The sequence below is a fragment of the Hirundo rustica genome, chromosome 1 (assembly GCF_015227805.2).
Source record: "Hirundo rustica isolate bHirRus1 chromosome 1, bHirRus1.pri.v3, whole genome shotgun sequence".
NCBI lineage: Eukaryota > Metazoa > Chordata > Aves > Passeriformes > Hirundinidae > Hirundo > Hirundo rustica.
The window spans coordinates 138,790,086-138,813,221 of NC_053450.1; the positions used below are offsets into that span (position 1 = coordinate 138,790,086).

Sequence of the window (23,136 nt, forward strand, 5' to 3'; positions counted from 1 at the left end):
ATTATTTCTGTTGTCAATCCTTCCTTTCTTTTGGTGAGTTAGAGAGCACAGTGCTAGGAGAATATGCATCATTTAATCCAATTTGAGCTTGCGCTGTGCTTAACTCAAAGACAAATATGTTCTTGACATCAGGCATTTACCATATAGCACTGAAGCAGTGTGGTTTTGGCACACTGCGAGGAAATCTTCTGAAACAAGAAAGTGTTTGTTTGAGAGAGAGGGCTTGAGAGAGGAATGCGGGAGGGTCCCACATGCAGAGGTAACCCCGCGCCTGGGTGGTTTTTCACGTTGTACCTGCGTAGGTGGAGCATTCCCCTCATGCCAGGGCGCTCGTCAGCGCACACCAGGAGCTCCAGACAGTCCCTGGAAGAGCTTCTGCTCCCCACACCGTGGTTGGGACTCAGCACTGGGACAGAGTCATCTGTTTTACCCCAGCACACATTTGCATTCCACAGGTCTGGGAAACTGCGTGACCACCCAGCGCTTGGTGTTTAAAACTGATCAGGCTGGCAGCACAGCGCTTCACATCCAGCTGCGCTGCACACACCAACTCCCCAGCCTCTGTGCTGGAAAGTGAGCTGCGAAGGATTTTTTTTAGAAATTGCTTTTGGAGCAGGTACATTCCTGCACAGGCAGGATGTCCAAACCTTCTCGCTTGGCTCGACCTGTGTCAGCTAATACAGCTCCTAAATCGCCTTTGTCTAGGAAAGAAGATTTTAACAGCCGATCACGAAAAATTAGGCTAGGTGAAAAGATTTTGAGAGCTGGCAGCGAAGGAAACCTGGTTAAACAGCATCAGCAAGAGCAGGTGGAAATCACAGAAAGGCTTGTACCACGGAGGGCTCCTTTCCTGAAAGGTAACTGGTTATTTCATGCTGCAAAAGAATAATCAAATGCATTTGCAATCTTTGTGCTTTTAATAAACCCCAAGCATCAATTATTATATAATAGGGGGGTTATGTGTGTGTGTATTGTTTCTAAATGACAGATTCTTGTACAGAAAGCATTTGTTTTGAAAATAAAAGGGCTCAAAATATTTTTGTTGTTCAGTTTTGGCTGGGTGCTGTATACAAGCTAAAAATGTTGAGCTGTCAAAGTGGTAGATCACAATCTTTTACAGTCTAAATATGCCACTGTATTGTAAAGCTTTGTTTGAAATAACGGGTTGGAATTATTAGCAAGTGTGAGAAACAATAAATAGAGAAAAATAAAGAGGAAATAAACATCAGTGCAGGCACAGAATCTTTCAACCCTGCAAGTAAAACTCTTCTTTGTGGGTCCTAACAAGGCAGCTGCAACTATTTCTTGTAAAAAAAAAAAAAAAAAACAAAAAAAAAAAAACAGATCAAGTGTATTTGGAAAGGCTTATATGCTTTCAGAATGCAAACAAATGTGGAGGATAATATAAGATTACAATCTACTTTCACTGATCTGTTGAGCAATGAGCTGCAGGAGTACTGCTTCTTTTTAACTTAGTTTTTGTGACAGTACTCCTTAGAACTGCATGTAAAAGTAGCAATCTAATCTGCATAGTGTAAAATGAGAGTAAATTGCCATTCTATCAGAAAGCAAAAGTAGCAGTATTCTAATTGTACAGTTCATAGAGTTTATATTTAAATATGAACAAGAAGTAGAATCCCTTCAGTACAGACTAGAAATTGCTGTCCCTCCATCCTAAATCCATAGGAAAAAGAAGTGTAGATTATGGACCTTTGTAACTTGAAACTACTTTCAGTTCACACACATGGCATCCAAGGTCACAGTTTTTATTCCTGCCTGAATAAGGTTTAAAAGAATTTTTTTTTTTCTGCAGTATGACTTTTATTATTTCACAAAGAAGGGAAAAGTGATGACACCTAGTCTTACTCAGGGAGATGGATGATCTCTTTGTTTCTACAAAGGAAACTGGATTTGAAGCACTTTATTAATAGCAGAAGAGAGCAAATAGAAAAGCTGGAGGTGGGAGGGCTTAAATTACTGGTCTCACTCACAGAATCTCTTGTTTATTTAGCTATGTAATGTGGAAACTTATTTTTGATCTTGAGATGTATTGCAAGAAAGTAAAACCTTTATTCCAAAAGAACACAGATGTACAATTCTTTATGCCCTGGTAACCAATATTTATTGATTTTATAGTAAATTATGTTTCCCAGTCAAGTTTTTAAAATTTGAAAACTTTCATAGAAAATTCTGTAACAGTATGTTTTTTCACCAAGCTAATTTTTTAAACAGCAGTTAATCCTTTTGTGTTCTCTCATTTATTGGGTGGATTGAGAAAAGGAAATCATGTGGGATTTACAGAACAGAAAGTCCTTTTAAGGGATGTGATTTTTATGGCACTCTGTTCCTCCATCACTTTACTCACTTTATCAAAATGTTGTTGGGCTATGTAATGCTGTACAACTTCAATCAAGGATTGCACTCACTGCTTAGAGTTTTAGGTGAAATTTCTATAAAGGGAAATCTAGTGTATATCAGTAGTGCTGCAACATGGCATGTTCTTTTACTATTTATAGCTTACACTCACTGTCTTTTTGAGCATGAATTAAACCCTGTTAAGTACTGGCTTTCTGCACTGGGATGGTTATTTTAGTTTAGGCAAGATGTTACTGTGAGTTGTTTTTGTAAGAGATGTTGAAGAACAAATACTGATAATTCTGAAGGGGGCATACTATAAGGGTGGTGGAAATGCAGAGTGTGTGTTTTTTTCTGTGGAAATGGGACTGGCTGGATGCCCCCCAATAAAATCTAAGCATTGGCCAAAGTGATTTGAAAGTTGTTTTGTGGGAAGTGGGCACAGACTTGGGGGGTGGAGGGACAGCAGATAAGGGAGAAGCCAAAAGAAACAGTGAAGGGTACAGAAGCTGCAAGGCAGGGGCAAGGCTGAGTAATACAAGAGCATGAGCAGCAGCCGAGGGTGTTTATGTGTTCTTGAAGTGGTAAAGAAGAATAGTGGAAGAGGTGGCAGAAGGCAGGTATAGGCTGAACGAGATGGCTAAAGTAGGCAGTGTGCTGAGGGGAGGCAGAAAATTCCTGTGGGAAGAAGACTGGGGCTTGGAGGAGAAAAAAGTGGTGAAGGAGGAATGGCTTTTATGTGGGTCAAAGGGGCTGGAATGGAGAAGTGGAGCAGGAGGCTCTGTTAGGTGGGGAGTGGAGTCCTAAACAACCTGACATGGATGACGAGTTTGACCAAATGTCATTCTTTGTTGTGTAATGTCAGTGAAACCCCATGGTTGTGTGTGTGTGCTATGCCTTAAAATCCTGGTCTGTGCACAGGAGATCAAGCTGGGTTGTCTGGATTAGTTTCTACTAATGTTGAACTTTACATGGGCAACAGGATGCTATTTCTGGTTTCTTTGAAAGTTTTAAATAACAATAAGATAACATGAGTGGTGCTAACAGACAACAATTCAGCAAAACTCGGTGCATAACAGCAAATACAAAATTGTGGCTAATTTTAACAGGACTGTAAAGCATGATGATTAATTTTAATTACGTATTGGGGGGTGTTTCTACAGAATTCTTGCCCTACATTGTGCAAGATGGGTTGTACTTAACTGAGAAGTTGGGTTCTATTTTGAGGGGGCAGCTTGAGGCAGAGACAAAAGTAATCCTTGTAGGTAAAGCCATTAAAGGTCAGAGTGGACCTCTCTGCCACTGAGATCTGTGTGGCAGAGACAGACATACTGCCTCAACTTTCACAAGGGAATGCTGGCTGTATGGATTTGTCTTTTGGTATAGTTGCTGGATGTGCAAATCTGAGACCATGGGTTCTGATTTGCAGAGCTGAAACCACATAACAGTAACTGAAGTCAGTGTCAGCTGCAATTTTATTGCATGAAGTACTGTCTAATGCAAAGGACTCAAGAAGGTCATCTTGTACTTACATGTTACTCTTCATCTGAATTTAATGGACATCTTTGACCATAATTTCTCTGGATGCCAGGTTCATCTTGCTAAAAGAGAAAGGAGGGAGTAGGATAAAATTCTTATTTTATAATGAGGAATACATAGACCCAGGCTGCAGAATTTGCTGCTTGGTCTTCAGACCAAGACCTGACAAGCATGCAGTACGTGAACCTCAAGTCCACATCCAGAATAGCTAAGATGAGTAATTTGCTTCCATGCATATGAAATGGGTCCTGTTCCTTTTGTGAGGAGAACAAGGCTATATGAAGGATGAGATGGGGTTGTGGGTAAGGAAAGTCTGTAATGCGATGCACATGCACATGGAGTGCAAAACAGGGTTGCAGAGACAGTCTGAGTTTTGGCATTTCCCACCTGGTGATGGACTTTCTTTGCAAACTGAATATCATTTAAGGATTTGCTGGTTTAAATAAAAAAATGGAGATAGGTAAACCTTTATTTTTTAATTTTCACTTTCATGACTGAATCAATTAAAATAGGAATTTTTTTTTTCACCTCTGGGATGTGTTACTGATTGGAGAACTTTATGAATTTCTGTTACCCACCCACACTTTCCTCCAAGAAAAGCAGAGAATATACCAATGTCTCTCTTTTCAATTTCCTTTCTTGGTACCCTTTTATTGAGTTTTTTTATTTGCTTTATTATTTGGCTTCACGTTGCTTCAGTTTGCTTTATTTTTCACTTCATTTTTCTCCATTAGAGTTTCCTCCCTGATTTCTCCTCTGCCCTTTACTTTGCAGTTCATGGTGATTGGAATGCAAGGACAGTACTTTTAGACTAAACCTTTTGGTATCTCATATTCCGTTGGATCCAAGACTAGACAAAACCTGTTTGTTCCATCCCTAATTATTAGAAGGGGGCCAAAGGACTTTTGGGGATATAGTGGGATTCATAACTATGGTCTCTTCACATGAAGCAAGCAATAATAGCATCATAAAAAGGGGAATTAATTACATTTTCCCTATTTTGTTTTTATGACAAACTCCAATGACCATATAACTGATATGTGTATTACTAATTATCTCCAAGAACATGACGGTTTTTAAATAGATATAGAATAATGGCCAAAGTTTGGAAATCATTCTGTCTGACATTCAAGTAATATCTATGGAATGTTAAAGGCCAAAAACTTTATTTGTCAGGAGCTTCCATTTCACAGTATTTCCTGATGGGGATGTACCTACAAATACAGAACACATGTAAGACTAGGGGTTTGCCATCCAAGGAAGTTCATTATTAAAAGAATAGCAAAGCAAAGAATGTTAGAATTTAGCCTACAGTATTTTTTGTTTCCTCTGCAACTGTTTTAGATTCATGAGGGCAGAGAAGACAGATCTTGTATATATACAGTACTTGTATATACAAATGTTCATTATACCACAAATTGAATGCTAGCTTTCTTCTTTACTACCAGTGCATTTTTTTTTTTCCATTTGAACTGCAGCTTTTTTACTGTGATCTAAAAAAAGAATCAGAAATTTTACTGTCTTTTAGAGTAGTCTGAAAAAACTCTAGTGAAACTAGGGCTGGTATCAGATGTGCAACGTAATGCAGTTAATGGTTCAAAATTTTGAGCTCGAGGCATAGCTTTGATAATGTATAAGGGACTATATTATTTCATTTTAGTATATTAGTATTAGAAATAGAGAAATAACACGGGCCAGTAGATTACAAAATAAATCTAGATTAAAAAAAAAATCAAGCTGGGAAAGAACATCAAGATAACTCTTGGAATTTATAGTTGCAAAGTAGGAACAGAGACCAGGTATGAAACAGTAGATGTTCTTTCAACTGCCTCCATGAACATTTATTTCTATAGCTGCTGAAGGATGACTTCACCTGGAGGATGAATAGGGCAGCTGACCATGCCTCCTTCCAGTTGAGATTATGCAGTACATAAACTGGAGTTATGGTTATTGAAAACTGAATATCTGGACATTTGTTTAGGTAATGAATAATTGGCCTACCTCTGTTCTTATTCGCTGTGAGATCCTGACTCTGATTCAAGCATAAAGTATACTTTAGCTATTTTTTAAGCATGATTTCCTCCCAAAATTGGTCAGGTCAAAAATATCTGGCAGGCTTTCTTTCATTGATAACCTTTTTACCCATTAGCTGAATTTGTGCAATTATGATGGAGAGGTAAGGGCCTGAGAAATGCTGCATTTCTGTGATATACTGTGTACACTGAGCTGTGTGGAATACTCTGTTCTGTACCTGTCAAATAGTACATGTCTATATTTTTCTATAATACTGTGGAAAATTGCTGGCTGGGTAGAGAAGGGAGACCTGATTGATATTGTGTTCAGGGAAGAGCTGCAGTGTGTGCTCAACTCTCCTTGCACATCACAGAGTTCACGTGTGGGTGACACCTCATAAAAGCCAAACCCAAGGGACAAGCTTGGGTTGGAGCTCACAGCATAATTCACTAGAAGAGGAAATTCAGACTGTGGATGAGATTGCATGAATTCTGATGGAAATGTTTTGAAATTGAATGTATACTGCAGCCTAAGTATAATTCATTTTACCAAGTCAGTAGCCAATCCAAAATAAAAATAATAAAAGAAAAAACTGCTTTGGAAACCAAGTTACAGTAGTTGCCTTGCTTACAGAACTATTTTTCAATTGCAGAAAGTATATCCACTTTAAAAGTTCTTCCTCTGGGACCTGGCAGGAAAAGTAAGAGAGCTCTATACATCCCCTTGGGAAGCTCAGGATCTTCTGTTTGTTCTACTATAAGGGCATGAGGGATGAGCAAAAACTTTACCAATTCTCTTCACAGCTCTAAAAAAGATTAGATGAGGGAATTTTGGAAAGGTTACAATTTTGGGGGAAATTAAGTATAATTTTTGAAGGTTCATTTTTCCTTAAATTATGTCTTTCTGAAATCTGTCAGAGCTTTTGAAGTTTAGATTAAATTAAGAGAATTAATAGATCGCACAGATTGTAGGTATTTAAATGTTCCTCATTGGATTCTTGCTCCATAAAGTAACGTATCAATATCACTTTCACATCTTTAGGATGTAGGTATATATTTTATACAGAGTATATAACTTTTCATGTATATACAAAATTTTTAGCAGTGTAAGAATGTCACCTAAGTGACATGACTTAATTGGAACCATAGTATTTCAGTATTAGAGATTTCAGTAGGTGTCAGTCAAACAGTACCATGAAAATCTGGAGTAATTTAGCAAAATTGGAATGAGAAGGCTCAGAAATATTAGTCCTACTGTCAAAATCCCCTCAAGCCTGGCTGTTTGTGTGAAACAGTTTTTTTTTTCTATCCAGAATTGACCCTATTAATATAGGACGTATAATTTTTGAGTGTACCCTTTTATCAAAACAAGAGCCAGTGTTCTGAATTTAAAGTATAACTTTCAGATTTATCCATTTATTTAATGTTGTGGATATTCTAGTAGGTTAGAAAGTTACTTGTGAGTTCTATGTTAGTTTATTTGTGTGATGTCAAGACAGGAGTTGAGAGGTTTTTGACTGAAAGTGGAAAGAACATCACTGAAATATGCTGAAAAGAAAGAGCAATGTTCATGTATTTAACATGTACTTAATAAACTTGTGTATCTTTTCTTTTTTGGTGGATGGTCTGTAGTGTCCTTCTAGGCTGAAATTCAACTCCCATCTCTTATCTGTTGTTATTCTTGTCTGCTGATTAAGCAGTAGATAGAACTTTCTTTAATTTTCAGGTTAGCTCACATCATCCTTTGGAATGGGATTTTCAAAGCTGGACATGGTGTTCCATCACCGAGCACAGTGGAAGGATTATGTTACAATTACTGTGAATAAATGTTCATAAATCTTAGTGCAAGTCCAGGGCTTTTTTTGCACAATGGCATGGTAATGTTTTAAGCTTCTGATTAACTCCTGGAGCCATTTCTGCTGTTAACAATTCTTTAACTTTAGGCATCGAGGGTTCCCCCCAACCCAGAAAGACAATTATTCTAGCTGATCTTAACTCCTGAATCCCTTCTAGTATTATAAATGTAGACACAACATCAGCTCTTTCCAAATCTTCTGGTACTTCACCCATCCTGAGTGAATTCAGGTAAACATTAAGAACACAGAAATTTTCATCTGTAAGTTCTTGTAGTGCCCTAGGATGAGATTCGTAATATCCCAGCACACTGTCTGGTTTCATTCCTTTCCTTTTTAGATTTTCTTGCTGGTATTAATTATGGAAGACACATGGTCACAGCTGACCCTCTTCTTGAAGTCTGATATGAGAAAGGCATCCAAATTTCTGTTTTCCTCATGCCATTTGTTAAAAACTGTCTTTTCCCATTGAGTAATGGATCCATCTTTTCTTTGCCCTCCCTCTGACTACTAAGGTGTTTATGCAATAAGTAGTCACCCAGGCCTGCTGTTCATTTTATGGAAAGGGAAAACATTCAGGGCTCAGTCATGAGTTATTCTGCTTTAAAAAAAAAAAAAAGGAAAGCTGCAAATACATGAAAAATCAAAACATCTGGAATGCACAGCTAGCTGGCTGAATATATCCAGTATCTTAGTATGCAGACATTTAAGAACCGGCAAAGTTGTACTGTTACTGGGAAATAAATTTTATGATGGCCATCTCCTGCTGACATAGGCTGGGGTTGTGTCCTGGCCTAGATAAAATTTATCACGAGCCTCATACTTTGAGTTTGTGAACACGCTAAGGCTCTTTCTGCAGCTTCAGCACATGAGTAGCTTCCTGAGGAGTGAAAATTCTGGAGACCTCTCCTCAGTCTTCTGTCTTCCAATATGCTGATTCATCTGCAGCATCTAGATGTGGCATAGATAGACTTAATTAATTGTTTGAAATTAAACTTTCTAAGCACCTCTTGTTAGGAGACATGGGAAAAGAGGTTAAGACAGAGAAGGTGTAAGTGCAGCCCTGCTGTGTGAGGTGTAGGCACTGCCTGGCTAACATGCAAGCCTCACAGACAGCTGTGCTGCCTGGCTGCATCTTGGCTATCACCAGGAAGGCGCATCACCTGTTTTGGGGTTGCAGATTTATCTTCTGCCAAAGATGTTCTGCCTGTCTGAAGATGGTCCCTCTCTCCCCATACCCGTATGGCTGCCAGAGGCAGGAGATTACAACCTATTTCTCTCTCAAATATCAATTTCATTAGGGCAGAGGATAAATACTAAGTATATCACTAAGTGAGGGTAATCAAATAGTACCTAAAGGGGTTAAAATTTATCCAGCAGTTTGAGACCAAAGATTAGTTTCCCTTAAACACATTTTATGCTGACCTGTAAGTTATTTATTATTTTGTGGCACAGATTTCTCAGTGAAGCCTTGAGTGCATGATAAATGATCTCATTCACACGCTGGACATTCCAGGCAATGTTGAAATCATGCTCTCAGTTCATGCACTAGCCATGCAAACTCACGTGTTATACTTGGCCATTTTCCAGCCTGCATATCTCACTGTGCAGTTTGCTTTTCCTACTGACCCTGTGCACACTGTTTGTCATTATCTGTCTCATCTGCCACTTTTCTGTGTTTCCCATTGTTATATAGTGTATGCACTTACGGGATTCAATATATTTTTGTGCTGAATTACCTCTCATATTACTGTTTGAATGCAGTTCAGGTAATTACATTTCCTATTCTTCATGCTTGGATAAGTGAAGTGTCACTTTGAATGCTGTCTCGACCTCTTGGATCTAAGTGACCTCTTCCTTTGCAGGGCTCTGTAGCTCACGTGCCTGTGTTACGGTTTGCATGCTCCATGGCTGGGCAAGAGCCTGGGTGTGGGGCAAAGCTGCAGCTTTTGGGCAGTCAGACTGACAACATGAAAAGCTCTCTTCAAAACCTCAGAAGTCCTTCAGGATCCTGCAAATGGTTTAAATTGTACTGCCTTTAGTGATGGTTTAAATAGATGCTGGCACCAGAGCAACCTTTGTAATGCTTGTGCAAGTGCACGTGTGTGTCTCTACATGAGTCCTGTGCCTGCCACTCCCAGGGAAGTTTCTGGGAGACACAGTGGTGGTAGTTATTGCTGAGTAAATATAAGACTGGAATTAGCTGCTCGGGAGATAGTTTTAAGTAGGAAAAAACTGTAACTAGAAATTACTTGCTGATGACAAAGCGTTGGTATATAATACGTTCTTTGGTTGGTTTTTGTTGGTTTCTTTTTTTTTTTTTTAAATATCATCAAGCTGATGTGTATCACTGCATGTAAATAGAAATGCAAAAAATACTTGTACCAAGTACAAGTCTAATTCTGTATTTTTAAAGGTGTTAAGAGGCTGATCAACCATACAGAATTTCTCCATGAAAGATATGTTTGTTCAGATGCCACTATGTCCTAATATTAAAAAGAAAAAAAAAAAAAGAGGCCTAGCAAAGAGAAGCTTAACTTATGTAATATTTTGTCTGCTTGTTTTCCACATTCTTACAAACTAGTCTTTGCTAGAAAATTATGATGGAATTCTAGAGATTCATTGTAACTAACCCAGTGCAATGTTTGTCTTCACAACTGGTGAAATTAGGGAATAGTGATATTTAGCATCAGGGCAGCTGCTGCTTGTTAGCTGGGTGGTTTGTAGCAGACAAAACAATTCCTTCCTGCTTGACTGGCAAGTTATTTTAACGGAGTGTAAATTAAAGATTTCAGTGGTGTTCCTAGCTGTATGAAATCCCCTTGGGTGCCTTACTGACATGACCTCCTCTAACATTAATCCTGATGTTGCTTGTTCTGGGGGTGTTAGGAGCTGCTGTCTCACCCTGGATGCCATGGAGCTACTCCCTGAAATCATCTAGGACCTTCATTTAGCAATATCCTTCTGTTTCAAGGACTGAATGCCAGTGGCAATAGCCTTGATCTCTCCTTTTACTCATGTGCTAAATCTAAACTATGCATCCAGAGATAAAAATGGTGGCCTGTAGTCATCTTCTGTATTTAGTAATTCCTGTTCAGCCTCGCATGAAAACTGTAATTTTTCAAGGCAAAAATGGACTGCATTTTAATTTCTTTTTTAGTCTGCTAATCACTGAAAATGCAGAAAATCCTGTTTCGTCAAAAGAAGGAAATTTCCACCAGTGCAAAGCTAAAAGCTTTAGGAGAAAAATGTGTGAAGCTCCAGGCTGCTTCCCTAGTGCATGGCACAGACCATTGCTCCATCACAGCTGACCCATAAAGACCCATGGAGGTGAATTACAGTGCCAGTTAATGACTTCTGTATTTTCTGCTCAATACTAACACAGGAGTTAATTTTTAAATAACAAGTTACAACTAAAAGCACTGATTTTTCTTTAGTCTCTGTTCTGCCCATAAGCACAAGCCTTATTCCAGATGACATGACAGAGATTTTTCCAAACCCTCAGTGAAAATACTGGCAGCAAATAGCAGGTGCAGCCTTAATTTTCACTCTTCATCATAGCATGTTTAAGCTCACAGTCCTAACACCAGTTGGTTTTTATCTTCCTCAAAAAGTTCTGTAATGCTTATCAGTACATTGACATTCCTGACAGTTGGAGCTGTTCTCTGCTGCTCAATGGCATGCAACAGCTCGTATCTTTATATCCTCTAGAACATATATCTATTTATTTCATATAATAATTCTGATAAAATGTCATCTCTCAAGTAGAAGTTTTGTCACGTTACATGTTTGAAAGCCAAATCCAGTATTTACTGACCATTTCAGAATGCTGCTGATAGGATGTGTGGCCAATGAGCCCAGACATTCAGTAGTTTGTCAGACACTGCTCTGGAGAGATATGAGAGGAAGTTTACCCAAGTGTCCTTATCTCTCCAGGAGGCACATTGAATTCTGTAGCAGTAAGGAAATGCAGCCAGCTGATGGTACTAGATATTCTTGCATCATTAAAAAAGCTAACAAGAGATGAAAATCCTGTAGATTGTAACAGGGCTATTTCTAAAAACAGTTTCTTAACTCTCTAAAAAGATTCTAAGTAAATTTGTTTACAATTTTGTATGTTTGCTTAGAGGACATTAAGAGCAGGTATAGGTCCACTTAAGAGTTTGAACAATTTTCTATGCATATCTTTGCTGTAGCTGCCATGAAGACATGTGATGAAGTGCCACTGCCTGACCTGTGGGCAGTGTCAGCAGGAAAAATGGCAATCTGCTCATTGCCAGGACTAAGGATCCCTGATCAAAAGATTTGTTTAAAAAATTTATGCTTTGATAAATGGAAATATAGACACAACCTGTGCCTGTGGGTGGAACAGCCAGGATTCCCTTACCTCAGCCACACCACCTGGTGCCTTTCGGGGCGAGGGTTGCTTGGTGGATTAAAGGTGCTGTAAAGGAAGGGGATGAGGTGTGTGTTAAGAGCTTCTTTAGAAGTTGAATTCTGAACAAGTCAGAATTGGTGGCAAAATCTGTGTCTTCTTTTCGCCATTGCAATATATGGTTAAAATACTTGAAGGCCTTGTAAAGGATTCTGAATTTTTTAAATGAAATATGATATACATGCAGACAACATTACTGATATTTTCAATGGAAAAACTGAATAAACATCTGATAGCACATGTGTTAAGGATGATAAAAATAGTGTATAAAATCTCTTTTAAATTACCACAAGATTACTTGTACAGAAATGGATGTAAGTACCTTTTTAGTCTTCAGTGATTTTCAAAAGAATACATTCAGTAACTTTAAAACAAGTTCCAAGTACATCAGCTTTAATTTTGTGATTAGACATTGCCAAGGATTGAAGGAAGTATGTGTGAGCCATGAGCTTTTCTGCTTTCTTAGTTGACTGAAACAGGACATATATAGATTTGAGGTAGAGAAAGCAAGCACCCTTACCACTTATTATATTATGTGATCTCTGCACAGGCAAGCCTTGTAAAATCAGCGGTGTTTTTAAGTCCTGTGATATTTATACACTTTTTCAGATGGGAAGCGCTGTGAAGCTGTCAGAGCTCTTGTCAATTTCCAAAAGAGCGAAAAACCCAAAGGAACCAAAGATGGATGCAATCAGTATGAATTGCACCCTATCTGCATTGGTACCAAACATTGTCATAAATATTTTTAATTATCACATAATTTTGCTAAACCAAAGTGATGTGCATTCAGCAGTTCTATTGAGTAGTTATAGTCTATATTCACAGACATGTGGATTTCAGTTTTTTGATGTGTCTTGATATGTGAGACTACCAGCTGTAAGGAGAGGGAAGAAGAGTGACTTGCACTAGCAGATCTAATTGGTCACTCATCTATTCACTCACTATACAGGCTACAGAGTGCTTAGGCTTAGTTTGATAGCAAACAGGATTTATGGTTTCTCCTAGCCTTAAGACAATTCTTGCACAGTAGGAGTAATGCAATTTCTTATTTATCTTTCTGGTTTTGCTCTCACCCTCATCTGTCTGTAAGACCTGGGGCACCCTTCATCTGTCATTAGCAGGCAGCCTTAGCACCCTGTTGCTGTGCGTAATTAGCTCTGTTGCAGCCCTCTGGACAGGTTAGGAGCTGGAGAGAACATTTCCTCAGCCAGGTACCTTCTGATGGCTGCCCACTCCTGTTTCACCAGCCAAGGGATGCAAGGATGTGTCCACACTCTGTGTCCCGTGGGCAGCAGGGAGTTCTATTTGCCTGTCCAACTTGCCACAGTCTCGTCTGAGGACCTGATGAGCTGCAAGGCTGAGCTATGATGAGGACACTAATGCTTTATTGGATGTGGCTGCTGAGCAGGTGTGTACGTAATGATAGTAAATAACATTGACCAGCAACATATCAGCCTGCTCAAAGTGTCACAATAATATAACACACTCTGGCTTAGTGGGTATTTACTGTCTAACATCAGGTTTAAAATGTGTAGCTAGGTTAATCCAATAGTATGCTTGTATCTTATGAAAGACTTCATCTTAATACACTAATGTAAGCATTACATTTAAAAGGTCTTGTTATTTCTTCTACCTTCTTTCCAATACATGACTCCAAAAGCTTTTTTAACTGTTTCTGCAGTTTATAAAGGAATGTGTCCACTTATTAAATTCAGATGTGCCATTTGTTAAAGGCATTGCATCCTGTGAGACATCCTGGAGAATGTTCTTTTCATCCTTTAAAAACTGTTTCAGCTAAGTAAAATGGGTATTCAGTCTCCCTGAGTTCACTTTAGTGAATGTTGTAAATGCTGACTTTAAAATAAATGGATATCTGGAAGGAGCATGTTTCTCCCTGCTCTGCTGAAGTTCTGGTATTTTCAGTATGGTACAAGATGCCTTATAAATGTCGTATCTGTTGTATCTCATGGACAATTGAGCATAATGCATCTAAAGACAAGTCTTCTGGTTTCACAAAAGTCTTATTATGAATTATTGAGGAAACAAGAGATAGGAGAAAGCTTTGGGATCAAACTGCTAATTCCATCTGGTAAAGTCTAGACTGCACTGAAGGGGTAGTTTAAGATCTGGGTTACTTTATGACAGTACTGATAGATGACTGTAATTGGACTCAGAGACACTAAAATGAGAAGCAAAGAGGTTAAGAATTTTTGGCTGGGCTGTGAATCTGTCTGATGGTATTCTTAATGCATAAAAATAGTATGTACTGTATATTAATAGACTATTGCTTTAAAATTATTCAGTGTTGTTCTCTCCTATTGTCAGCATTTTAGGTGCATTAAATTACAAAAGCAAATTAAAAAAACCCTGTGAGCACAGACTTCCAAGTGAGTTCCTGCAGGTCAGATGGATGTCTGAAGCACGTGTTGAGTTTAGATTGGGATCATTATTGATTACCTGCAGAGACTAGATGGGGGCACAAAAGGGGATCTGGAGAGTAAAACGTGTGCTGCTTGTAAGGACATGAGACACCTGAACCTGGAAAGAAACAGGAGAGGAATGGGAAAAGTTCTTACAAATTCTATTTTGAGTGAAGAATGACTGTGGTATTCCTGGTGGAGTGGATCAACAAGGACCATAAAAAGATGGAGAATGACGCAGGTGAGAGCTGAGATGATCTCCAACAGATCTGTTCAGTAGATCATCCCTAGAGAAGATCTGAAAGCAAGAATGTTTGAGGCAGTCTCACTATTTTATGTCAGAAAAAAAATAAGGTAACTGTCAGTGGGTGGACAATATGCAGCTTCCTCATTTTGTGGGATTGATGAGAATAGTTTTAAATTGATGAAATGGGCCACAGGAGAAAGTGCAAGGGAGACCCCTGTGATGCCTGTACAAGCCTTGAGGGCACAGAGAAATTAAAATTGGACAAATGAGACTACAAAAGTGGATAAAGGAACAATATTATGAGGTGATAGCCAGCAAGGAAAAGCTAGTTCCATTGTTGGTAAAATTTTTGACATGAAGATTTAGTTATGGAAAGAATCCCATCTCATCTGGCTGAGAGTTGGGTGAGGTCAGTGTGAACTGTGGAATTGTTGCACCGATGTAAGGATTCAGGAAGGTGCATGGAAGCTATCTGTGCCAAAGGGAAGTGAAGTGTTGTTCAAAAAATGGCAATGAGTACAGGAAGGCTTGTATTGGCAGGTAGAATCAGTCGGGTGTCTGCACACGTTAAGGGCATAAGTTTTGAGAAAGGGGAGATGGGATGAAAATAAAACCTCCATAAATAAAGAAAAGAAAAAATGGAAGAAAAACTAAGAGAAAAGCTTTACTGAGGTAGTGTCACAGTAATCCAAAGGTGGATGGGCATAAGGACAGGGAGAGAATGACTCCGAAACCAACACAGGACTATACAGTTTCTAGCAGACAAATATTTGAGAAGTTTCAGGCAGCTGTTAATTAATCTGGAATAAAAAGTGCAGAGACTACTATATAAGGCAGGCATTAATGTCATCCTTGGCCCAAGGTTCAAAAAACCTGCTAGAAATAATAAAAAATATATAATTGACATATATTGTAAAACAGTTCTCCATGTTTCATTGTATAAATAATCATCCTAAAAATAATATTTCGCACAAGCAAGGAGTCTGAAAGTAATGGAAAGAGGATTGGCCTATACAGGGAAGTGTACCACAAAATTCAGAAAACACGAGAATGAATTGTAAATGTCTAAGAAGCTACTTTAAAAAGATGTAACTATTTTCCTAAAAATAAAAATTTCAAAAAGTAAAGAGGAGTGGGAATGCAGTCAGTGGAAAAAAAAATAGAATTTTGACATTAGTGGTGATATAGATGGATGGGTTTTAGATGTAATAGGTAGCACTCCTCATAGTTTAATGATTCTTTGGAACTTGGGACAAATGCAGGGCATCTAATAGGAATGTTTATGCAGAAATGGAAATTCTTACCTCCAGGGGGAAGCAAAACTTAAATTATGTAATTGTTTCAATCAGAAGAGACCATATCATCCACATCCAAGAACTTGCATAATATTTCAATTCCAAAAGTGAGTACCTTTAATAAATATATCAGTTGGTATTATCTGGGGAAATAAACAAAAAATAGTACTTAAATTGAAAAAAAATATTACTCCATTAAAGATCATTACCATAATCTCAATATTATGCAAAATCTTCTACAAAAAAAGAGAAAGATTTTAAGGAAAGAATAAGCAAATGACACAAAACATGGTAACTTAAGATACAATGTAGGATCTCCACAAGGAGGTCATGCCTGACTAAGATGATACCTTTAGTTGAAAAAATAGCTAAGCTAGTTCTCTAAACAAAAAAAAGTAATGATATATCCACATGGGCTTCAGTAAAATACTGTATTTGTCATCTGCAGTGTAGAGATTTGTTAATGTAGGAATTACAAATGAGTTGTAGGAGGGAAAGGGAATGAAAAAATTAACTAGAAGGAAAATTGGAGCTAGAGGATGTGTTGGAGGTCACCAAAGGATTTCCCAAGGACTGACAATAGGATCAGCCTTAGGAAATGTTTCCTTTACTGCTGCACTACAAAAGCAACAATACTGTGAAGAAAGGTGTTGATGATAAAAGTTACCAGGAGGAGGATGCTGAAGACTGGAGTTTCATTTAGAAGAAATTGGATGAGCATATGAGTTGGAAAATAGTGCAAGGGGGATGACAGACTGCTGTCAAAAGTGAAAGTTTGTGCACTTGGGAGCTTGTATCAGGGAGAGGCTGGACAGGCATGGGAGTGCTTATCACAAGATAATTGAGGCATCAAAATGAGACTTTTGTGGAAAGTTGACAGATTTGATTCTAGCATGGATCATCTGGCAGTATAAGGAAGTATGCTTCCTGTGCAAAGAAGCTTTAGTGCTGCTTGATATATAACACAAAAATCTGTGTCAGTATGATCATATATACTTAAGAAAAGTAAATGCAAACTGTTCTAGAACAGGCAGGTTCCTAGGCAGGTTTCTAAAATGCCTCGGGGAAGGGAGAGACTATTTTATGAGGGGAGATTAAAATCTTTGATTTGTCTGACTGTAAAAAAGAAAATTGAGAGGAAATACAGTTGCTGCCTCACACATAGGAGGATTTGTACATAAAAGATAGTTCTAGCAAAAAAAGAAGTAATTACACACTTATCTTGAGAATCTGTGGTTGGAAATTTAGGCAGCTTTCAAATATGAAGCACAATGGGACAAGGCACCTGACTAATTTTTAGAAGAAAATGTGTTGATTCATGAAAAAAAGGATATAATGTGATGCCATGTAGTGCCTACGGGGAAGGGATTTGGTAATAAAATTGATTTCCCTTCCAGATGAAAGGAGACACTGGAAAGATGGGGAGGGAAGACTTCAAAATAATACTGGTAAAGATAGCTTGGTGTTACACTTGCAAATTACAAAACTCATGTGGTTTTGATTCAGAAGGGAGGAATGACCCATGTAATACTGACATCTCAAAAAACTACTCATCACAATAGTTTTTTAAACAGAATTTTGCTTGTCTGGGGAAACTTATTTGGCCCCTTTCTACTGTATGGATAGTTTTGTTAAATGAAAACCTACCTATATTTCTAAGCATTTTTATTGTCTTTTTTTTTTTTGTAAAAGTGATTTTTATACTGTACATCTGGAAAAAAAAAGGAAAACCATACTGCAGCTAGTGTTTTAAGTTTTTCACATAAGGCCTTGATATATGCCAAGTGTGACTGTATTTTGCTGTATATTTATAACAGTAATTAATTTTGATGTTACCTTTCTGCAGTAAAACACAATTTCTTGCAACTTATGGGAAACATAAACTTTATTACTCTCATATTTAGCATAGAGAAGAAAATCTCACAGCATATGAGTAGTTAGTGCCTTGTATTAATATTTCTATGATTAGTATGAGAAGTTGAGCTGATTATTTTTATAGCCCATTTTTATAGCTGAATATTTTTAATTTTAAAAAGTAGAAATGTATAAATGGGCTTAGTGCAGTGCTGTGTAATGTAATCCTCCTTATGGCAGCAAAGAAGAAGGAAAAGTTTCTGCTGGAAATGGCATTTGGTGTAGCTCAGTAGTGCAGTCTTTCCTACAACAGCACAGAAAGATATTGGCAGCCTCAGGGTATGTTTCCTATAATGTCACTTTAGTTATTCCGGTTTTTTGGCTTCCTTTTTCAGCTTGAAGGAATTAAGTCCCATTGAGATGGAAAAGATCCGTATCTGAAAGAGTGTAAATTGTTTGTTGATTTTGCGAAATGTTTAAGTCATAATGTGAGCAAAAACAAACCTCTAACTTTGATGGCATGCTGTGAAATTTCTCCCTCCGCCAAAATGTTTGTCCTTGGAGGTGATACATGGTGGAAGTTTTCAAAGGGCAAAGATAACAATACAGTGATGTGTTCCTGGAACTAGAGCACTGGGTTAAACGTTTTGCTTGTTTGTTATTTTTTCCAATTCGTCTCAAGTCAATGATGATCATTTACACAGACTTGGAGAGCCCAGTGAATAAATGAATCCTAGAAAAATATTAGGCAATTACCTGCAGTCTTGTTTAGAAGTGACAGTGTTTTCAGAGAGGTAGGAGGATTCCTGCTGGAGGGTGGCATTTGTGACAGCTGCACCAGGGCAGGAGCCAGCCATGAGCTCAGCTGGGCTGCTGTTATCCTGCCATTCCCTCTGCAAATGGGTAGTCGTGCTTCACATACGGTGCCTTTTGGAATTCTGGCCCCGTCAGCACAATTGCATTGCTTCCAGCTCAGTTCCGATGGTGTGGCTAAGGTGGGAATCTGGTGCAGGATCCTGGTGGGGGCGGATGTCCCCATGCCCGCCAGCTTGGCCCCGCTGCCCGTGAGCAGCGGCATCCCTGCTGAGCTGGGCACTGCCAGGCAGGAGAGCAGCGACCTGTGCAAGGCGAGCGCTTGAGCCCTGCAGAGGCGCAGACCTGGATCTGGCACTGTCCTGGATTTGCACCGCGCTCAGCCTCTCAGCAAGGTCACCAGTGGGTGTGAGCATGCAGAGGGATTTCTCTGCCAGGCAGTGATGAGTCACCACAGGGGCTGGCTGCAGGTGGGAGGCTGCCTGTGTCAGGAATTACAAACGATACGCTGGTTGAGGAATGCAGGAGGAATAGGGATGGGCCCGTTATGAAGCGAGCCTAGTTGCAAGTTTGTGATTTCTCAGTGAATCTTCCCCCTCAATATTTTTGTTTTGAATGCTCATAACAACTCTGGATTTCATAACTAAATATCTTGGTGGTTTTTGTGTTATTTCCTGCTTAGACATAACTAGGGCATGAGGAGGATCTTGGAGGAGATCTAAGATAGCTATCATCTGAGATTTCTATCCTTAATTTGCAGACCATGCTGTGTAACAAAATCTGAATATTCATTTTGAACTTTTGGGGTTTGCTTATCCAAACTATTTGAAATTCGCCAGTCATTATCAAAGCTAAGATCTCTTTGCTTCATTTACTGAGAGAGATTGCAAATTCTTACTTGAGAGGGTAGACAGTATGGGGAAATGGACCACATAGCTCCAACTTTGAAAGTGGGACAGTCCAAGTTTAATGTTCTATTTGCTGTTTTTAAAAAGCCCCCTAAACCAATGGCGAAAGGACATCTAAAAACTTGCATTTCCTCTTTGAAATTTATAAATAGAGGCAAGTCTCCCTTAGCAAGCTGCAACAGCCAGCTTTGATATTTGCTTGTTTATTTGAGCAATGATGAAGTTACATAACTTTTCTTTAATGGTAATACATTAATCAACATTAGCAAAGTCAGTTCTTGTCTTTTATATCTGGATATACAGTTTTCCCACTTTGCCTTCTTCCTATTACTTTGCTTTACTTGACATAGTCTTAGCCCCTGCACAGCTCAGCTTGAAGAGCAGAATACGGTGTCAGCAGAGTGTCCAACTCACCACCCCCCACAAAAATAGGGTTCTATAATAAATACACTTTGTGGTCGCATATGTGACACAGGCTATCAAATTTTGTCTTTTATTCAAGATTTAAAATGTTATTTCTATTCATTATGTTCTTCTTTCCCTTAGCTTCATCTCATCTTACTCTCTTACCTTTTCTTTGCTCTCCCTCAGCTTTCTCTTATTCTCCCCATTGTAACAAGCTTTTATTTCCCTTTGCTGCCTCACTGTGTCTAGCTTTAGTTTATGCTGTTTCTCCTGTTCTCTCTGCATATTTTTCTTTCTACTAATTTTGTAAAATGGATCACTGTATATGTTTGGATGAAGTAAGAGTGAATGAACGTGGTCCTGAGGATGAAAATTTAAAGCTGCTTTGACGGCCGAGTCCATGGCCGTAGAAATAAATAATGCAATCAGGTTGAGTGCTATGAAGGCCAGAAGAGCACAACTTTCTTTAAAAAAGGGGTGGGAAAGTTAGCCCATTTTTCCCTGCCAATGCATAATATAAAGTTGGTTGTTCTTCAAAGTTATCCAAGTGTCTGAATTTGTTCATGCCCCTGGACTGGGCAATCAAGAAGCAGAGGAGTCCATGTGTGATACAGGAGGCTGATGGTAGGGAAGAAACTTTTGACAAATTTAGAGGGAAAGGAATTTATCTGACTCCTGAAGCAGAAAGGGGAAATTTTACCTGATTCTTGAAATTATAGGATGCTTCTAGGGGATAGTGTGAAATGAGCACCTTCAGGACTCAGAGGTTCTTTGCAAGGGTTTCCATTGCACTGCACCATGAAATCAAAGGCAGGGAAGGAGAGGTTTTTCACCCTGGTTTGTTTAACTGCACTTGAACGACAATCCTTTGGTTGTAATTTCAACTCCATGCAAACTATGCTTTTAAAAATGAGTCAAAATGGGTGGTAGAAACTTCCTTTATTTTCAAATGGCAGGCTTGTATTGCGAAAATGATAGAACAGAAAAAACCTTCCTAAACATATCACAATGCCTGCAGAAGGCTGCATCAATATGACAGACCATGTTACTTTGGTGATTAGAATTTTTCCTGCACTGGGCTGTATGCAGTTTTCCTTTTGTATGGAAGAGGAATGCTGCTGTCAGAGCAGAGAGTGCCCCTTCTGTCTGCAAAGTGGAACATGTTGTCTACAGAAGCAGAAACATATTTGTGATGAGAGGGGGAAAAAATATTAATCCTTTCAAGAATTAATTTTCCAGACTATGCTTTTGCAAGGTACTGAGTTTGTAAACTGAAGCTGCTTATCTTAGATAAGGATTGAGGGGAAGGACAGATGTCCGTGGACAGGAAAGAGGAGAAACAGCTAAGCACAGACTCTAGGTGCACCACAGGTAAATTTATGTGTTCTATAAACTGAAATGTGATTGGAAAAATGACAAATTTCTGAATGTGAATAATTAGAAGGTGAGAAAATGATCCTTTGGCATTGAAGATGAGCATTGCTTGGCACTGGGGATGGCCTGGTGAGGCAGTGAGCACATCCAGTGGCTGCTGGGTGTGCATCCCTCCCTTGTGCTCTGGGTGGCTGCAAATGGACACCCTGTGCAAGCAGTTCCTCACCCCTGGAATCTGTGCCTCAGTAGGGAGCCTGGAGCAGGAAACCCTTTAGCACATTCCTTTTCCTTCAGATGTCCTCAAACTGCTGTGAAATGTGTGAGTTAAGGGGTGATAAATGTCACTGGCAGTACAAGGGATCTGTTCAAAGGCTCAGAGTGATTCTGCTGCCTTAAATTTTTATCCATGAGAAAGATATGTATTTTAAATAAAAGTTTTGTGGTTTTGTTGGTGGTTGTTTGTTGGGGTTTGTTTGGTTTTTTGTTTTTGTTTTTTTGTTTTGTTGGTTTTTTTTAAGCTAAAATGGGGTATGATGAGAAATGTAGAAGAATGGAAAAAGTTCAAAAGATTTCACTAATCCCCTAAGGGAAAAAATCTCACAAAATAACTCTCAAGTTGGATTTGTTTGTTAATTGGAAAATCTGGATTATTTTAAAAAGAAAATAAGGGTACTTTTTCTTTGGACTTCTGCTACTGTAAATAAAATGTGAAATAGTTCCCCTGTACAGGGAAGAATTCTTTTACTAATTCATAGTCTAATTTTTTTTTTAGCATTGAAACTTATTTTCACCTTTTTCATGATGAAAATTGATTACTTCAATTACTTCAATCTGTCTATATACATATTCTTGGGGGTTCTTTTAGTAACTTTTATGGTATGGGCTGTAAGCAGGTATCTGAACCAAAGTATTTTATCCTGTAGTTCTGTTCCACTCATTCATGAGTAATTTATTTCCACGATTTTTTAAAGTAGGTGATTAGAGTAATGGGCACATACTGGTAGTTTTTCAATTATTTTCACTTACACTAAAATAAAATTCCATTTAAAAAGAGAATATGTTTAATGTGTTATTGAATGAGAGTATAACTCTCTTAAGATAATGGTCTTTTACTTGCAGCTATATCCATCAAATATAAAGGCAACATGAAAAATTAGAGTAATAAAAGAGTAGATACTTTGCTTTACTGAGAGACTGTGAGCTGCCCTGGTGAACATTAAGAAAAAATTACTTTCCTAAAACTATTCAACTTTAGGATGGTGTGTTATCAAGCATCAGACTGATCTAGAAAAAGAAAGAATTGGGGAAGGATTTTTTAAAAATTACTTCCTTATTAATTTATTTAGTATGTCTGGGAACCCATAAATATATAGTTTGAAGTAAGCAGCCTTTGACACTGATATAAAAAAAGTCTAATTTATTTTTCCAATTTTCTTGGTGTTCCAGCTCCTGGAATCCTAAATGTAAATTTAAACCTCTGATTGCAGGAAAAGAAAAAAGACTGTCAGCATTAGAATTACAAAATGAAAATGGTGGAAATATTACCTGCCTGTAACTTAAATGTTCAAAACCCAAAAAGCAATTGAAGAGTCCAAAATTTATTTTGGACTTTAGTGGGGATGTGGA

The 23,136-nt window shown here is 38.4% G+C and overlaps 1 protein-coding gene across 1 annotated transcript in view; it reads left to right on the forward strand.

The window, feature by feature from the left end:
* The first annotated feature begins 492 nt into the window (after positions 1-492).
* Positions 493-23,136, forward strand: part of KIAA1217 (KIAA1217 ortholog) — a 226,793-nt gene continuing 204,149 nt past the window's right edge. Inside the window, exons 1-2 of the mRNA XM_040057759.1 lie at positions 493-616; positions 706-857. The gene's annotated coding sequence lies outside the window, so the exon portion shown is untranslated. The remainder of the gene's footprint in view (positions 617-705; positions 858-23,136) is intronic.